General features: G+C 39.4%; 1 pseudogene; it reads left to right on the forward strand.

Annotated features, from left to right (window-relative positions):
* The first annotated feature begins 17,674 nt into the window (after positions 1-17,674).
* Positions 17,675-19,429, forward strand: LOC118750157 (annotated as a pseudogene).
* The last annotated feature ends 192 nt before the right edge of the window (positions 19,430-19,621 follow it).

Below are 19,621 nucleotides of genomic sequence, written 5' to 3' on the forward strand. Positions count from 1 at the left end.
TGCTGACAAAACACCGAAGTAACAATGGAATCATTACATGGCGGTGTAAAAGACATCTTGATGGTTGTACAGCGAGAGTTTTTACGACAAATGATACGCCTACGGGTAAATGACATTCGCCCGTAGTCATAGTCAAAATAAAGTCGACTTTAAAGTTAGTTGCAGCTTTTTTGACAGATATCCCATTGAAAATTATGTCAAAAAGCTGCAACTAACTTTAAAGTCGACTTTATTTTGACTATGACTACGGGCCATTGATAACATATTTCTTTTATTTGTTCTTTCATCAAGGTTAGTTCTAATGAAACAAATGCGCTTTCCAAAGGCCATATTGAAAAGATCTGGTGCTCTTAATCATGCTCCTAATCGGTCGGAATTTGATGCTAATTAGTAATGAAAGAAGGGAAGAGGATGGTCAAAAGTGGATAAGTCAACTGCGGCACGTCTTACTGATCCAGATAGCATGAAACGAACGCTACGCTCTTACTGGGCAATAAATAATCCTATACCACCCAATCCCAAATCTGCCAATGAATTGACAATTTCCGATGAATTTGCTTATACATTAAAAGGTGACAAGTTTCTATTTTGGGACTCCCGAGATAATGGGAAATCAAATAGCACTTTAGTGTTTACCACTAAATTTAATTTGGATGTTTTATCGTCATGAGATTTTTGGTTTGCTGATGGTACATTTGATTGTGTGCCTCATCTTTTTCAGCACATATATACCATTCATGGCGTTAGCGATGACCTTCAGCCTGTACCTCTTGTATTTATTTTGAGTACTGGTAAGAGCAAGAAATTATATAGAAATGTTTTGAAGCGACTTAAATGAAGCAAACCCGGTTTGCATCCTAAAAAAATTATGTGTGATTTTGAAGTAGAATTTCACCAGGCAGTGAGAGATGTGTTTCCTGAAACGATTATCAAGTGCTGTTTCTTTCATTTCGCACAGTCTGTGTGGTCTCATATTTAAAAAGCAGGGTTACAGCAATAATATGCAGATGACGCTATGTTTGCATTACATTTACGTAAATTAATCCCGATGGCATTTGTTCCACTTGAAGATATCCCTGTGACTTACACTACTTTAATGAATTCGGAATGTTATGACATAAACAAAGAATTATTGAATGCACTCTTGGATTATTATGAGGGAACTTGGGTCGGTGAAGCTAATCGTCGTGGTGTTCGTAGGCTGCCTCGTTTTGATTACTTATTATGGAATCATTACGATTCCGTAAAAAACTTTGAGCCACGCACAAATAATGCTTGTGAGGGTTGGCACAATGCTTTTTCAGTTCGTGCACAAGCCAGTCATGTCTCCATCTGGAAACTTATAAACTTATTAAAAGCAGAAAAGGGTACAACAGAGTTAAAAATTCATCAGCAAGAGGCCGACAAACTATTTCATAGCTCAAAGAAGTACAGGTTAGGTTGGGTTAGGTTAACACCGCAAGCCGATTACGAAATTTCAAATGCGGCTAATTTTTATTCCTGAGAGCTCAGCGTCAGTTCAGAAGAGCGAGCCAAAATGCTTCCATCTTTGCCTCGCGAAGGTTGGGCAGTGTAAAGGAAAGTGTGGAGATGATTCCTCTTTATCTTCCTCTTGACAGCTGATACAAAAGAGATTAGTTGAAATTCCTAGTCTTACCGAGTGAATATCAATAGCACAATAGCCTGTCAGAACCCTCATCACTAGCTCTTAAGAGGTAACGTGGTATTCGGCCCCTTTAAGGGGTAACGATGGGCCACTCGTTACTTGCGCTGCAAAAGGTATTTTAAAGTGCCTTATAAAAACATTTGCTGTAGCGGAGAAACGTCTTATTTTCCTCCTTTATGTCACAAAAGTAGCATCGCTTTCTTTTGTCCATTTTATTAGGTATTAAGTAAGGTAAGGGCCGAGCTCACACTAGGCCCAACCATCCAAGAGTGTACCGCAGGAGGACAGTGGCGTTCCTAGTTGCTCCTTATCTAGGGATAACGATTTAAGGGTGCCTTTTCAACGCCAGTTCATGAGCCAAGCAGTTTTCCACGATGTCACTGAGACCCGGCACCAGTCCTTTAGCGATTCTAACGCACCATCAAACCCTTTAGCAGTGAGTCCACCGCTTCCTTGATGGCAGCTAGAGGCCAGACAAGGTCTCCGTCAAACAAGATAAGCTTAAATCTGGTTCCATAGAGCTAACAAATTACTTTGGGCGAGATACCTTACCTTTTACCGATAGCTCCCCTACAGCAGTACAAGACAACCGACGCCTTTTCTTACCCTTTCCTCAATGTTAGGCTTGCACGACAGCTTCTTATCCAGGACCAAGCCTAAGTACTTGACCCTGTCTGTGAGCCGCAGACGAAAGGGCCACAATGGGTATCTTGTACTTCCTGCTAAACAAGACCAGTTCCATCTTGCTGGGATACACTGCGAGGCCGTCGTTCATCGCCCACCTAGTTACCTGGTTCAGATAACTTTGAGTCTGATCAAAAAGGGTGGATAGAAGTCGTCCCTTAAAAAAAAAAAGTTCCACATCATCTACATAGGCGATAACCCGACAGCTCACTCTTTCCAGTTCCTCTAGAAGGTCGTTTAAAATCGCAGTCCAGAGCATGGGGGAGAGAACACCACCTTGGGGAGTACCCCCATTGACTCTGCGCTGAGTGCAGGCGCTCACCCACTCCACCGCGACAGTTCTGTCACAAAGTAAGCTGTAGATAAGCCTTACTCGGTTGGTTTCAACCCCCAGATTATGTGTTTAGGCCACTAGCCTAAACCAAACTTTGAAAGGGTGAACCACCCTATTGTGTAAGTGCACACACATATATATATATATGTAAGCGCATACAATTATGCACATATACAGCGCTGCAGGACTATTTTCCCGTCAAATTATATAACTAATTAGCCGAATTTCCCCTCAATACAATTCGCTGTTTTGAGGGTTCGGCTAAATCCGTCAACAAATAGCGCGGTCATTCTATTTTGATCACTATTGAGCGAGCACGGACGCTTATCAGCCACCACCCTTCAGCACACCGTAAAGGTAATATTGTTACACTCATATTCATATTAAAACCAAAGAACTTTGAATAAATATTTAGCAAGTACTTATTAATTTAACCGTGTGTCTTTTTTCTTTCGTTATTACATTAAAACATTGATGGCCTGCTGGAATTACGAGCCACATATGCGTCAATGTTTCCATGGTCCATCTCCGCCGAGAGGAAAAAATAACCAGCACATTACTATACAGTCCACTGCATCAAAACTCTAGTTGCTAAAGGGCAGAGCAGCCTTTGAGGAGTACTAAACACACATCAAACTTGCTAGATTCACCTGGAGCACGTATAACAGCCAGCCTCTTTTACTGTGCCACCATCTGCATATTATTAATCAAAATTTTAAGGATTAGTAAATGTACGTGGTTGAAATTTCTGCACTTGTTTGCACATATACATACATATATGTCGATTTGTGATAGTGCTCAAATACAAAAAAAAACGCGAGTGATTTTGTGGTTTCAGTGCATTATAAATCAATATATGTATTTCCTTGTTTCAATATTCGATTGTGAACATATTAACTTACACAATTGCTTGGTCACCTTTTACATTACACTCACTGTGGTTTGTTAGTGTAACCATTGCCTCAAATTAAACTTCGGCACACATATTTTCTATTAAATTTCTTAATTCAAACACTTTTCCACATTGGCAAAGCACAGATTCAATTTAGTTCCACATTGAATCGGCTTTCACTTTTTTTCGTGTCACAAATAGTTTGTTTGCTAACTCATCACACTAACAACCACTTGAGTTTCGAGGATCTTAACCTCATTTATTATTAAAATTTCGTTTTGCACGGATTCGAAGCACTTTATCGTTGTAATACCGCTCCCACAAAATCACTTTTGCGCGATATAACCTTTGGATAAACAAGTAAGAAAGTCTAAGTTCGGGTGGAGCCGAACATTAAATACCCGGCGCAAGTATTAAATATAAGTTTTTTCACCTTTCCGAAAGGTACCGATAGATGGTAAGCCGTGGTGTATCAATTTTGAGTAAATTAGCGTCCTTAAATTTCAAAATATTGCAGTTTCAAGCATTTCTGAAATTTACCGTTACATGAAAAGCGGCCGTAATTTTAGTCCGATTTCAATAATTTTCAACATTATTACAACGCTTTTATCAACTTGCAATGTTGTGTGTCCAGAAACTCTCAATGTTGTGGATCCAGAAACTTTCAATGTTGTGTATCCGACACCATAAAACCTTGAAAAGCTCCTAAATGGACTAAAAAGTAGAAAATAATATTTCTCAGTCCCATAGAATTTGTTTTGATAACTTTTGATTTTGAAATTTTAGCAAAAGTCAATATAAACAATCTATGAAATTGAAAATGAAAAGCGTGGGGCGCATGTAATACACTTGAATTGATATCAAAAGTAATATATGTATGTATGCATGTGGGTATATGAATAACGACCGCTTAAAATCGATTTCAAAGTTCTACTTTCGCTGTAGAAATTTTAGGTCTACGATATGTAGTTTGACCATTGTCAATTAAATCGAGTGCTTTGTATTGCATGCGCTCCACGTTTTTCATTTTCAATTTCATAGATTGTTTATAATGACTTTTGCTAAAATTTCAAAATCAAAAGTTATCAAAACAAATTCTATGGGACTGAGAAATATTATTTTCTACTTTTTAGTCCATTTATAAAAGCGTTGTATATTAAAAAGTTTTTTTTTATATTATTTATTTTGCTTTTATGTGGCAAGCACAATAAAAGTACCGCTACGCCCATTTTCCAAAAATTTATAATATTCTTATTTTTTGTCTGAAAGTTATTATAAATATCAATTTTGAGTGAATTATCTTCAGTTGTTACTAAAATATCGCAGTTTTCGTATTTCTGGAAATTACCGTTATATGGGAAGGTGGGCGTGGTTACAGTCCGATTTCGCCCATTTTCAATACCAACTTACCTTGGATTAACCAATACCAAATTTCGTTGAGATATCTCAATTTTTGCTCGAGTTATCGTGTACACGGACGGACGGACAGACGGACAGACGGACGGACAGACAGACATGGCTTAATCGATTTCTCTATTCATTCTGAGTATTTATGTATACATTTGTCTATATCTATCTCGATTCGTTTTGGCTGTTACAAACAACCGTTATGTGAACAAAATTAATATATCCTTGTGCACAAGTGCGCTCGGGTATAAAAATATACACGTTTTTGTCCACATTTCAAACATATCCTTCCATTGTACTTGGGTGTGAGTTGGGTGGCGACCATCTTCTGTAAATACGTACATATGTATATAGAAGTGCAAATACATACGTATACACACGCGCATACAAACAAAAATAAATAAATCAATTTATACGTTAAGCTTAGTTACGCTTAAATTCTGTTGTTATAATCTTTCGATTGTGGTGAATCTTAGCTTTGTTTACAACATTCCAAAAAGTACCTAGTTAAGTTTTCGTTTCGCCTTGGGGTTTTATTCACTAAGCAAATAAAGTATGGATAAATTTATTCGCTTGGCAACCGCTGTGACAGAGTTTGAGGCCGACTACAATGACACGGCCCAAGCTGATCGAACTAAGTACAATCTTGCTATTCAGCAAGAGGAACTTAAAGCTATGTGGAGGAAGGTAAAGACAGCGTATGAGGAGTTGGTTAATTCCGTGAGGTTGGACGCTGCTGGAATCTCCCCTGTAAAGCCTAAATATAAAAGTTCTTATGCTATATACTTGCGCTGCATGTCAAACATGGCAGAACTCCATGCAAAGTTAGTTAAGAGTGACAGTGATGTAGAGGATATGTCCGCCCATAATATTCAACTACTGCCGTGTGATACGGACGTATTCAAAGGCAACTATCTCTCTTGGCCGACGTTTCGAGACATGTTTACAGCCATATACATACGCAGCAAGCGCCTCACCCCTGTGGAAAAATTGTTGCACCTTAACCAAAATACTGAGGGGGAGGCCAGAGAGACTGCATGGAGGAATTTGGTTGATAGGTACGAAAATAAACGTATCCTCGTAAACTCTCAATTCAAGATTCTGTAGAGAATGGGTGCAGAAACTTTATTAAAAAATTGCAGCGGGATATTAATAATTGCATCTCGTCCTTACAATTTCATCAAATTGACATCTCAAACTGGGATGCAATCCTTAAATATCTGTGCTCAGCGAAGTTACCGGAAACTACCTTAACGTTGTGGGAGCAAACGATTGAAAACAAATATGACATATCTAAGTGGGAAGACATGTATAAATTTCTCTCACTAGGATTTCAAACGCTAGAAACCGTTTCAGATATTAGAGGCATTTAACGTAACCCAACCTCTAGGCCGCACAATAGTATCCACACTGAAACAAACCAAAAAGGATTTAACTCTTCTCAAGCTAGTGTAGCTAAGTCGATTTGAAAATTTTGTAAGGGCAATGAGCACAAGCTGTCGAGTTGCCAAAAGTTTCTCAACCTAGCAACAGGTGATAGAATCACCTTCATAAAGAATAGTAACAGTTGCTTGAACTGCTTATCCTCTGGACATACTGTGTCGCGGTGTACATGCTCATTTATTTGCAGCAAATGTCACCAACGACATCACACGCTCCTTCATATTCAAGCTTTTCAGCCAAAAGCAACTATGCGCCAAAGGCAACAAATGTGTACATCAAATGAATTAGATAACATAGCGTCAACTTCAGCACAGGCTCAAGTAATGCGCGATGCTGCAAACGCAGAAGCGAATTCAGTGAATAATGTCAAGTCGTGTTTTGCTAACACTAACAAAGGCGTTTTGCTGGGAGCAGCAAGAGTTCATATTTTTCATAACAACAAAAATTTCTCAGCTCGAGCGTTAATAGATTCTGGTTCTGAGTGCTCGTTCATAACGGAAATACTCAAACGCAGAATTAACCTGCCATCTAATGCATGCCCAGGTATTGCGCATCAATAACACCACAGCAGCGCAGGTAAAAGAAGCATGCCTCATTCAATTGAGATCACCAAGTGATTCTCTAATAAACATCAGCACAACCGTGCTGGTGTTGCCTAAATTAACCGGAGATTTTCCGACATGCCAAATTAATGCGAGGACTAAACAAGTTTTCCCGGACCTGAAATTAGCGGACAATAGATTTTTTAATAACGAACCAGTGGATCTAGTCCTAGGCGGCGATATTTACGCCCAAATAATTTTGAGCGGAATACGAAAGAATGTTTTAGGTACCCTGCTTGCACAAGAAACTGTCTTCGGCTGGATCCTAACTGGCCAGACAGAGCCGACATCCTCACGCACTAAGAGATTGTCGCTCTTTAATACGGTCTCTCTAAAAAACCGACTCATGTCCTCAGAAAGCGACTCAAAAACCAAAACCCGCAAGGGAGGCAAACAATTTTGTATAAAAACTCCAGAACCACGGCCAATCTTAGTGTCCAATTCTTTGGGCGGGGGAGGGGCTGAAGCTACCGTTCATATTAAGCCCTAAAACCGAAGAGGCACACATGGTAGTACGGATGCACTTTCCGACCAATCCGAAAAAAGTCCAACGAACAGCTCTTCCTACATGAACCAGACAGAACGGCATGCAAACATCCTGGTCTCCCCTGGTCCAACGAACAGCTCTTTCTACATGAACCAGAGACAGCGAAAGTGGTGGCACAGCAGGCCAACCTCACAATCGCTCCTCATACGGAACGCCATGGTATAGGACAACAATACAACTTAAAACAAGTAGATTACAAGACCCTTCAGTGAATGAGACGAGGAGCCAACTACCTCCTCGTAAACTAATCCTCTCCTTTAAGTACCTCAACTTGAAAACGACCAACGATTCCACTTCATAGAAACATACATACAGTATTCCACAGCTGAAGTATCAAAAAAAAATCACAGAAAATCATAATAAGGGCCTCAACACCATTCGGAATAAAGTAGCTAGTAATAAGCAGCACTTACCCCGCATTTTGCAGCGTAGTCGAATGAGGCCGTTGCCTTTAGTTCATATTTCGAATGTGTTTGGTCACGACTTTCCCTTCCGTATGGGTTTCAATTGCGTTGCGTTTTTAATTCACACCAAAATCCGTATACATATACATATACCAAAGTAGTCGAAAGACACCCATTAAAAACCTTCGGAGGGATAAATAAACAATTTTAATTTTTATCTTATCTCCTACCATCCAAAGCCACAGCAATATATGTATACGTATGTACATACTCACATAAGCTGATGGGAGAGTCATTTGTAGGACGCATAACAATCAGAGCAACCTTTCAGTCGATGCCTCCAACACCGTGACCACGTGAAAAAGGACAATGGTGTTGCTGAGGGCGGTGCCTTAGTTGGTACCTCACAGACCTCTCCAAATGTTTTCGAATAGCCTGGGCTGAAAAAGTGACATAAAGCGTAACCATCGATATGTATAAAGAAAAAAAATCGGGATTTACACCTTTTCAAATATTAAAGAACGAGAAGCTTATGTTTACGAAAAATCATTATCTGATAGAATATTTGATTTTGATAGGCTACGCCCAAAATGTATTCAACAAAGTGTGATTGATTTTGACATTGCTCTCTTAAGAAACAGGCTATAATGTCAAACTGAAATGAATTCTTAACCCATTCGAATTTTTTTTTTCAAATTTTAATTTGTTCAAAAAAAAGTTACACACAAATTTTCCAAGCAACAAATTTTCTTAATAAACGGTAAATTTTTAAGAGATAAACCGCCGAGGAGAGCTAGTAAGTACATTTAAAGTTGGGTAATCTATATCTATATCTATGCTAATTATATAAAGAGAAGTCCCTTTTTTTTTGTAACAGGTAATCTCGCGAACCGCTGGTCCGATTTTCATGAAATTTTGTATACAAATAGCTTTCGGTAACCACCATGTTTAGGCTAAATTTTACTTTTTTTCGGGTAGGTGGACCAGGGACCGGTCTATTCGAAAAAATCTTATTATAGTCCGATTTGCTTAAAATTTAGTACGTAAGTAGCTTTTCAGCATATATGACCCATTTTTTCCGGGAAGTGGTCCAGGGACCGATCTATTCAAAAAAATCGAATTTACGGTCCGATTTGCTTAAAATTCGGTGCGCAGGTAGCTTTTTAGCATTTTTTTTCTGAGAAGTGGACCAGGGACCGATCTATTCCAAAAAATCGCATTTATGGTCCGATTTGCTTAAAATTCGGTGCGTAAGTAGTTTTTTAGCATATTAGGATATATGGTCCATTTTTTCCGAGAAGTGGACCAGGGACTGATCTATTCGAAAAAATCGTATTTACGGTCCGATTTGCTTAAAATTCGGTACGTAGGTATCTTTTTAGCATATATTAGCATATATGATCCATTTTGTCCGAGAAGTGGACCAGGGACCGATCTGTTCGAAGAAATCGTATTTATGGTCCGATTTGCTTAAAATTCGGTACGTAGGTAGCTTTTTGCCTGGATAAGCTTATAGATTCCTGTTTTCCAATTTTCATGCAATTTCGAATATAAATAGCTTTAAGTAACGACCATATCAAGGGGCGAATTCGTCACTAGGCAAGATTTTTTTTGCACCAATCAGAAACAACGGATACTGTCAAAATATAATTATAATATATAATATATCTCAACTAATATATATTTAGAAAGCCGTTTGTTAGTTTTCGCAAGGCTCGAGAGCGGCTGAACCGATTTTTTTGAAACTGCCACCTGCCGCACGTGTCCCAAGGATGGTTTTAGGCTGAAAAAAATCCATATGTAAAGGGGGCGTGGCACTTCCCATACAAACCGAATTTCTCATGCTACATATCTCTGAAAGTGTGCATGCTAGAGTTTTGGAAATTGGTATGGAGATATACGAAATCAATCGCATACCCTTGGATAAAAATTTTAGCTATTGTAAAAAGGGGTGTGACATCTCCCATACAAACCGAATTTTTCATACTGCTTATCTCTGGAAATTTTTTGGTAGAGTTCAATAGTTTTGTATGGAGATGTACGAAATAAATCGCATACTCTTGGAGAAAAATTGGAACTATTGGAAAAGGGGGCGTGGATCTTCCATACAAACCGAGTTTTTCATACTGCCTATTTTGGAAGTGTTCATGGTAGAGTTCTGGAACTTGGTATGGAGATATACGAAATCAATCGCATACTCATGAAGAAAGAGGGCATCTCTTGGAAAGGGGGCCGTGACACCTCCCATATCAATCGAATTTTTATACTGCATATCTCTGAAAGTATTCATGGTACAGTACTGGAACTTCGTATGGAGATATGTATATAGTTGAAATCAAGCCCATACTCATGGAGAAAATTTGGGCTATTTGAAAAGGGGTGTGAGGTGTGTTTGTGAGTGATCTCCTCCTAAATGGTTGTACGGATTTTAACGAAACTTTTTGTGTATTTGAGTGGGTCTCTGGATGGTTTAGTTTCACAATTTAATCCGACAGTTGGCGCTGTAGTTGAGTTATTACTAAAAATCTTATTTATGATACGATTTGGCTAATGTTTTAAATATGTATGCAATACTATTGCAAAAACGTGCTGCTAAGTGGTGCTGAAGTCGAGCTATTACTAAAAATAGCCAAGTGAGAAAAGGGGGCGTGAAGGTCAGATTAAATCGACCTGTTGCACCATTGAGAATATCGAACGCTCCTGCGTTGCAATTGGCCCAATGGATGTGATTTTCCAATATTATTATGCGTTCAAACTTTTAAGGTATTTCGTCTGAAATAAGTATATGTATATTGCATTTCTGTAGAACAATGATTCGCACCCATTTTGAAATTGCCACCTACTATACTGTAAAGCTTCTAGGACATTCACTATAGAACCGGGTCATTGTTGCCGCCAGGGAGTGAAGAGGAAAAAATTCATTCCGCTTTGCGAATAACCGGGCTATGAAATGCTGCACAATTGGAGAATTTCAAGAACGGATATAACACTTTCCGTAGGTTATTTAAAGCGGCAAATGACCACCAAACCTTAATCTTAGCAGAAAAATGTGCCAATGAAAATCGTAAACGTGAATTGTTGGTGAAAATGTTGGACCAAAAAGTTTCAATAAAATATATAAAAATTTTGGGCGGGACGAAGTTCGCCGGGTCTGCTAGTAAGTAAATACGTTCGACTTTTCTTAAATATTTAATGTAAGGAAACCAAGATGAAACGGAGCAAAACGTTTGAACGGTGCGCTGAATGCAATAAAAGTCAGGACACGAAAACAATGCGATGTTTTAAACCACCTAGTTGCGAATTAAGACGGCAGCGATGGGAAGAAAGCTGTGGTGTTGTACTGCGTGATTCCTCTCGTTTGTGAAAACCACTTCAAGGAAAGTGATGTCTAAATCAAACACTTTCCAACGAGCTCGTTGATACCCATGCGCAGTCCCAATGCCATACGAAATAACTGATACAAGTGAGGATTTAGTACGCGATCAGGACACATTCTTTGTTGATGTCCAAACTCAAACAGGCGACTCTTTAGAATGCGCGTTGAGAACAGAAGTATTTCCTCTTACCGAAATAATTAAAACCATGCAAGCAAGTATGGAAGAGCTTAATTTAAAGCTGCCCGAAGCAAAGTCTTTAATGTAAAACTATTTCGCATTAAAAAAATTTAATTTCAAAATTGTTAGAGTTAAGCTCACATATAAAATTGGAAACAAATGTAAAATCCTACTTTTATAAGTGTCGAATAATGTTTAGGATAAAAAATTAAATACAAAAATAAACGCGCAAAAGCAAAAAACTTGGGCAATTAAAAACAAGAAAATTGCTAAAACTTTTATTGACGAAATATATATATTCCAGGTAATGTAAGTAAAACAAAACTATAATCGAAATAAAAGCCTAGGGCATCAGTGCTGATAAGATACATGCATCACTAAGGGTTAATTCGTTTGTTTATACTTTTTGACATTATAGTACCTTAAAAGAGAGCTGCACTGAATTGTCAATCACACCTTGTTTAATACACCTTGGCTACGCCCATTGAAAAGGGGAGAAATGGTGCCTTGTTGCAAACAGCTCAATAGGTTTTGGTTTTTAAACCAAATTTCGCCAAACAACACCTGAAACTTTCTTCATATATTTGCATGTATGCATGCATTAGCACTTAGAAACAGGCTGCAATAGCATTACCTTAAGCTTCTAGGATTGGCAATCAGTATGAATAAAAAAGTATAGGCACTAATAATAATTGCAGTTATGGTAAATACATACAACATAGTATAGGTAACCACCCAGAGAGCTGCATGGATACACTCAAATTACATTTTAAGTCACTCGCTTTCTTTTCACATCTGCACACACTCGCAATCATTTATGTCCAAACATAACGTGCGATAGCATTGAAATAATTGCCGGTTGAGTGAGTAATTCACTATCAATTTCATTTGAAAAACAAGTGCATGGCATAACTGCTGTAATGACAGTATCAAAAAAAAAAAAACATTTGAAAAGACAATTTTTGTTAATTTTATTGGTTTCCTAACTACATATTATAATGCAAAAATATCAACTGATTAAGGGCATCATCATTTGACAAAAGGTGACATCGTTTGTCAGAAATAGCATTTCCAGCAGAAGAAAAAACTCTTTCTGACGATGCGCTAGTTGAAGGAGTGGCTATTACTCTACGACTGAGTTTATGTAGCAGCGGCATTTCGCATTTATGTACCTCCCACCAATTAATTATATCGAAGTCCGTATGAAAATATACCTCAATATTTTCATATCGCCGCAGCTCTGTAGTAGCTTTATCAGTTCTGCTCACAAAGGTAGGTTGTTTAAGAAGACCTGAAAATAGCTCAAAGTTGTCTGAAGGTAACAAAGGTGTATCCGCAATTTGTGGTTCCATTGTACTGTCAGAATTCTCAGTTAACGTTCTCATAATTTGTAAACATTTCTCTTTTGTGTACCTTTGCTCAGATTCAAGAATGATAGAATACAAGATTGCGCCGATCAGAGAGGATTTTTGAGAATAACTTTTGTGTGACGTCACACTGGTGCAATTGCGAGAGAGAAATGCTAAAACGTGAGTAAGAATGGAAGAAGAAGAAAAAATTTCGCAAGGAAAACGTAAACAAGTTGCACAAGTGTGACGTCATGCAAACAACGATTCTGTCAAATTCGTTAAGAGAGGAATAGCGGTCCGAGATCGGCTCAAGCTTTGTATTCTCTCAATCGTGGCTCAGATTCGGTAAAGTTCTTGAGCTCTTTTGCTGGCGGGTATAAAAAAAGCACAATTTTGTGCAAATCTGTTAGTTTTCAACAGCAACTGTTTTTAAATAAGAAAGCAACTTATTTTTCAAGTCCCATATAAAGCCGATGTCTTCTGAGGTAACATTGCATTTCTTTTGTAGACTAGTTATATAAATATACATCAGGTGCATAACTAAATAATTTAGTAAAACTAATATATTTAAAAAAAATTTCATCAATATCCAATTTTTTCAAAATTGTCGTATTCTCTACTAATTGTTTGAAGTCAATGGGTGTCATTCGATTGCTCGACTTGCTTTTCATAACAACATTTTTCACACGCTTGACTTGGTTTGGAAAGAGTATATCAATGCCATATTTGAAATCAAATGAGTACACTGCAGCTAAACATTGATTTCAAAACTAACTATGAATCTGACTGTTTGTACGGTGTTTCTCACTAACCTTATAGAGTTCACAGCAATGAGTTCATACTGTTTAGATGGAAGTGAGTAAACTCATGCTGTTGTCTGGTAACCACCTACCTACGATTCACATCGCGGTTAATTTATTCACGTGTTTTAACTAAACACAACAGGTACTTTAAGTTATAATCGCGTTGACATATAGCATATGCCTTTTTGGCCTGTTGCTTCCAATTACGCTCCACTAAGGGTGGGTTGATAACAACGTCTTATAAGCCTGATCACCACTGAAACACATCTTTCATTTACGTTCCGGGGCGCCTATCCCCTTTAAATAATCTACTTGAGGAATATGGCATTGATCCTATAATTCTGCGGCCATGTCATTCCCGCAATTCAACCAACACGTTGCTATGGGCACGTTGCACGCCCTGCATTCCAATTTGAGTTATTCTACACAAACGAATGGTGTGCTAGCTATGTGCCACCACCTTCACCATCCATAGGTAGCTGGAATTACCACGCAATCACAGCCCCCGTTCCATAGTAATGCCACCTTCATGTCGGAACCATGGCAGTTGCGTCCAAATACTTATATGCGCCACGGTTGCACAAAACTAAGCCAGCTGCACTGCACGCAGTCGAAGAGGTTATTGATTGAGCCACCTGGAAATAGGCCGAAAGTGTCATTGCATCGATGGATGCAATAAAGGGTTCAGTCGGTTATCATCCAACCCCACATTGTGCGAACAGTCCATCCAAATGATCCGGCATTTAAGGAGAATTCTGAAAAGAAAATTGAAATCAAAATTAACTAAAAACTATTAATTAAAATTTTCTATAGAATAACTTACCGTTTGCGCCCTCATGGTTTTCTAGAATGACATTTGTCATTCAGTGTAAAACCCCGGGCGTCGCAAGGCTCGCGAATGGACGCACCAGCGTTTTATGATATGGAGAAAAAATGGAACAAAATGAAAGAATTGATTTAGTATTTTGCACCGTTTATTTTAATCAACTATTGTCGACAGTGATATATATATATCTATGTGTGCATATACAAATGCGTTTTTGAATACCTTTACGAAGTGGCCTGGTAGCTGCGTTGTGTCCTCGTCGATCTCCAAACAGAAGTGAAAAATATAATTTGCGGTTTCTAAGTTTGGACCGCCGGACAATAACTGACGTTAAGGGGAAACTTAACGAAGGTTCATTGTCCGGCGGGATACATTAGTTAACGGCTTAGCTGTTGTTAATACATACGAGCATGTATGAGTGTATATACATGTATGTACATATGCCAGCATTAGGGCGGTTCACCAAAAATACGAAAAACTATTTAGGCTGAAGGCCTAAACATGCCGGCCCCCTTGCCGTAAGCAACTTCTACAAACTTGACCGCGTTTCACTATCAGGCACACTTGTTCGGTTGGAAGAATAGAAAACATTTTTATCTAGAAATATTCGTTTGCATGCCAGCAGCAGCTTCGGCGTCCAACAAGTTCGTCCTTCTTTCTTTGTAGCTACTACAGGAGTGAAATTGAAAAAGGCAATTAAAGAAATAGACGTGGTTACCATTCAAATGCACTTTATTCACGACTTATCTTATATTTATATAAAAATCCATTGTTTTTTTTTTCAATAGAAATAAAATCCATTTTAAAAAAATTATGGCTATAATAAAATCTCAATTAAAAAAAACTAGGCTCTGCAGACTCCGGGAAGCACCCATCCAAAGATGGTGCTCTGAACCAGCAAAGGCCCGAAGGTATTCGGAAGATTGCCGGGTAGCAGAATATCGGCGTATACGTCGATGCCGAGTACCAGACGTATCGGCGCGGACTCGTAAAATTTAGGATCCGCTAACCGGATATGTGCGTACGTTGCGGCGACGGTTGGATCTACACTGCTACTTGGCGCTACTCGGTGGAAATGGGGCGTAACCACGGCATGGGTCGCAACTCGTTTATTTTGGCCGTGTTTCCCTCGGAGACATACGAGACTGCCCGTTTGCTCGCCGACTCGTGTTTGCTTTAGCTGTAGCTCGCGGGCCAGATCCGCAGATACAATTGTCGTTGGAGCGCAGGCGTTGATAAGCGCGCGGACTAAATGCAAGCGCCCTCCCGCCTCAACTTTAACCACGGCCGTCGGAGGAATAGCTACCATAGGGCGGAAGGTTGGCCCTACCATGGGATTTTTCGCCGATAACCCATTACGGAACGCGCTTGGTAGTGATGGCTGGCGAGGCCTAGTCTTCATATGCGGATGGCGATGGGTCGCGCGAAGATCGCTGCAGGCGGAAAGACCGAGTTTCCGCTCTGCAGTCTCGTCGGCGTCGCTGATGCGTTCGCTGTCGTTGGTGTGGTTGCTGTCGTTGGTGTGGTTGCTGTCGCTTGTGTGGTAATTGGCGCTTATGCGGTCGTTGATGATCGCGCTCGTGTTGGAGTAAGGGTCGGAAAGACCTAGTTTCCGGTACCCTTGCAGTAGTCAGGTGGAGAGGCCGAGTCTCCACTCCGAACTCTATAATCTCGCCCTCTTCAATATCTGGACGGAGAGGCCTGGTCTCCGTTCCAGAATCAGACGCGTATAGCGAGATCGCCGCCTCATAATTATTGCGCTCCTTTTCTTCGACTTGGACGCTCAAAGGCTTTTGTGCTTCGTCTGCGGGTCGTCGAGCTTCACCGAGGTGAAGCGTAGTGTGGTGCTTCTCACCGCATCGACGGCATCGTCCTTCGCTGGTACATCGTTCGGTTGCGTGATCTGTGGCTAAACAATTTCCACTGTATCGACCAAGTAGCGCTTCTCTTAACCTTTCTTCAGGTATTTTCGCGCCAAAAACCGGGCATACCCTAATTGGGTGGTTTGCGTCACATAAGTGGCACGGCACGACGAAGCGATGGGCATTCTTTGTGGCGTTTCGCTTTACGTTTTTTTTTTTTTATTTAGGTGCCTCAGTTAAGTTATATATATATTTTTTTTACGTTATTGTTGGGTAGCGAGCAATTAAATATATAAAAGTAAAAATGAGTCGGCGAGAATGTTTCGTTTTCCTTTTGCAAATCTTAAAATTTACGATCTAAACAGGGCGTTCTTGGGCATATCGAAATTGGAAACTGGGACGTGTAAACGCTGAATTACCCATGTATTTCGGTTGATGGGTCACACCGGTACTATATATTTTCCTATGCAGGGTTGTACCGGAAGACAAAAAAATAAATGTTGACCTGACATTATGATAATTTTAACAAATTTCAAAGGCAATCATGAGAAAGTGTCAAACTGAGGGCATTCGCAAGAAATTTATTTTTGTTCAGCTGATTTGTTATTTTTTCCAAATAGCTGGCTTAAATTCTGCCAATGTCAAACAAAACTTTCTTTGTACTTTGGAGACTTTTGTTTAACCAAGATCGACAACCAACAGCCTGGTGGCACCAAAAAGAATTTGCGGTGCCACTGTATGTGACCATTGCCAAAAACAGGGAAGCTCATATCCCAAAAAATTGCAAGCCTAATATAAAATTTTGGTAAAATTCTTATGTACCATCCAATTCGTTTTGCGCAAAAGAAAGTAGAGTATCTAGAGGCAAAATTAGTGCATACGTATCTGAATACGACACGGCAAAAAGAAGACAAAAAAGTGGCAATTAATAAAATTTATTTTTATGAATGATTTACATTACAAGCATGTGAAAAAATAATAATTATTTCTCCACAAACGAGAAATAGATGGCGTCGCTGGAAGTTATGTAGTTGCGGCTTTAGGCGGAGACTTAAGTTGACATTTCTACTCAGGGCTCACATTACGATTTCCTGAATGAAAAAAAAACATCATTCAATCGATGGCCACATGGAGTAAAAACAGTAAAATGGGTGAGTATGCCTTTTATTTCTTATATAATGTTTAGTAAATGCTATAGTTCTTCTATATTTCTTTTTCCTTATCAGTGCAATGGGAATGAATGCAGTTAAAAATTATCGACAAAATTAAAAAATATTTGTAAAAATTTTAAATCAATGGATATGAACGGCCTGATCGTCTTCAACAGCGCTAATGATGTCATTTTCCAGCAGCTTAACGCAGCACTTGCTGAGCACTTCTTCGCTAAAAACGCTGGCCTCTTTCCAGAAAATGCAACTGCAGCCTCCATTGATTGAAATGTCATCTTGCACATTATCAGCCCCATCATCAATTCTCAACGTATAATGCATTGCCAATTCGACCATACATATTCAAGTTTCCAGTGTGACAATGGACTTAATTTTGCATTCGGTGATTTGCTCGGATATTCGTTTGTAAGAATAGGTCAACGTCCAGTAGACACACTCAAGCGTCAGCTTGGAGCAGCTATTGCACTCGCCCGTCATTTTTACGGTGCAAATTTATTTGCCACACAAGCGAGCAGCGTACAAGAAGAGCTGCTTTCCACTTGCCTCGCAAGTTATGAAGAGCATTTGTGGGATGAGGAGCAAACTTTGTTGCTCATGTTGCTTACCAACAATGAACTGAAACGTGTGGTGAGCACAATGGTGCATTGGAACATCTGCGGGATTTGGGCCATCAGCGTACACATGCTTTGCTTATCGAATCACACAACTTTGTCGCTTCTACTTCGTCCAAGCAAGCCCTCGCTTTGAGTCAATGCGATTTGGTATTTTTGTCGTTGCTTGCGCGTTCTCTACAACGTGATCGGCGACCACTCAACCGTTCCGTGGCTGTGTTTTTGCAGGGCGCATCACATGATCCCCATTCTGGATGTGTGCCCTGTCACTTGCCAAAGGTATCTTATTGGTGCAGGTGATCGAATACGCTAGTCTATAAGTAGCAAGCAGTATGTACGATACGTTCTTCGTTCTCTAGAAGATAATAACGTTGCAAGTACAAGGTGACTCGGATGCAATGAGGCCCACTTATGAAAGCTCAGAGTCATTTGTTAAGCAGGCATTAGATGCACTAAAACGTTCTAAGTTAAAAGGTGGTGAATTGGATACTTCACTGAAAAAGTTTGTTACTAAATGGGAAAACTTGAAGAAAATGTACGGATTTTTTTTTTTCGTTCAGTGGAGCGAGAGCTGTTGGTGAGGATTGAGTCCAATGTGCCAGCATTCATGGATGAATTAAAACAGTTGTTTACTTTAACTTGCTGTGACAGTTCGTCAATAGCCTTGGGTCAGTTGACAGAGGTGGCATCCTTAGTTGAAGGTAAGATGCTGGGGATTACAGAATTTTTAGCTGTTACGGCAGAACGCAATATATCAATTGATGCCTATTTTGAAGACTTTCCTGGACTCATCCATTTTGCATATGTTAATCGCACCACTGGTCTCATGATTGTACCCGATTTGCGCGCTAATCAGTTGACTTCTAAAGAGCGTTTATGGTCGATGGTTGAACTCTCCCGTAACTACTTAAAGAAGGGCCACTATACTGTTATGTGGAAAGATAAAGTATTTAATTACTCATATTTTCTTTGGCTTGAAGATCAATCGGTTGGTCATATGAAACTAGTTGACTTGCAGCAACATATCGTCGCTTCGGCATCGTCAAGTAATTCATTTAAACCTCAGTTCGAACCAGGTTTGCTTGCTGCGGCCTACTACCAAAAACTTACTGAAGTGTGCTTCCCAAAGCTTCTCCAGGTAAAATTAAATGCTACGAACTCTTCTGTATTCACTTGGGTTAAGTTACGGCAACTTGTGCTGTGGAGCATTCACGACGTCTTGTGGCCACCATAGCCGACGTACTAGGCGATAATAATTAATGAGCGATAGTGGACGTATCAATTTCCCTTCATTCTAGTTTATCTAGTTTATCGAGATTCAGCAATGCATTCCAAAGATATTCATTTGAAATATTTTTACGAAATTGTTTATTTTTAAAACTTTTCATATTTTTAACTTAGCTTTAACATTTAATATTTAACACGAGCATTGCGGAACAATGCATGCGCTTTGTTTAAAAATAAATCA

Source organism: Rhagoletis pomonella, unplaced genomic scaffold, assembly GCF_013731165.1.
Source record: "Rhagoletis pomonella isolate Grant_MI unplaced genomic scaffold, Rhpom_1.0 Rhpom_scaffold_00152, whole genome shotgun sequence".
Lineage (NCBI taxonomy): Eukaryota > Metazoa > Arthropoda > Insecta > Diptera > Tephritidae > Rhagoletis > Rhagoletis pomonella.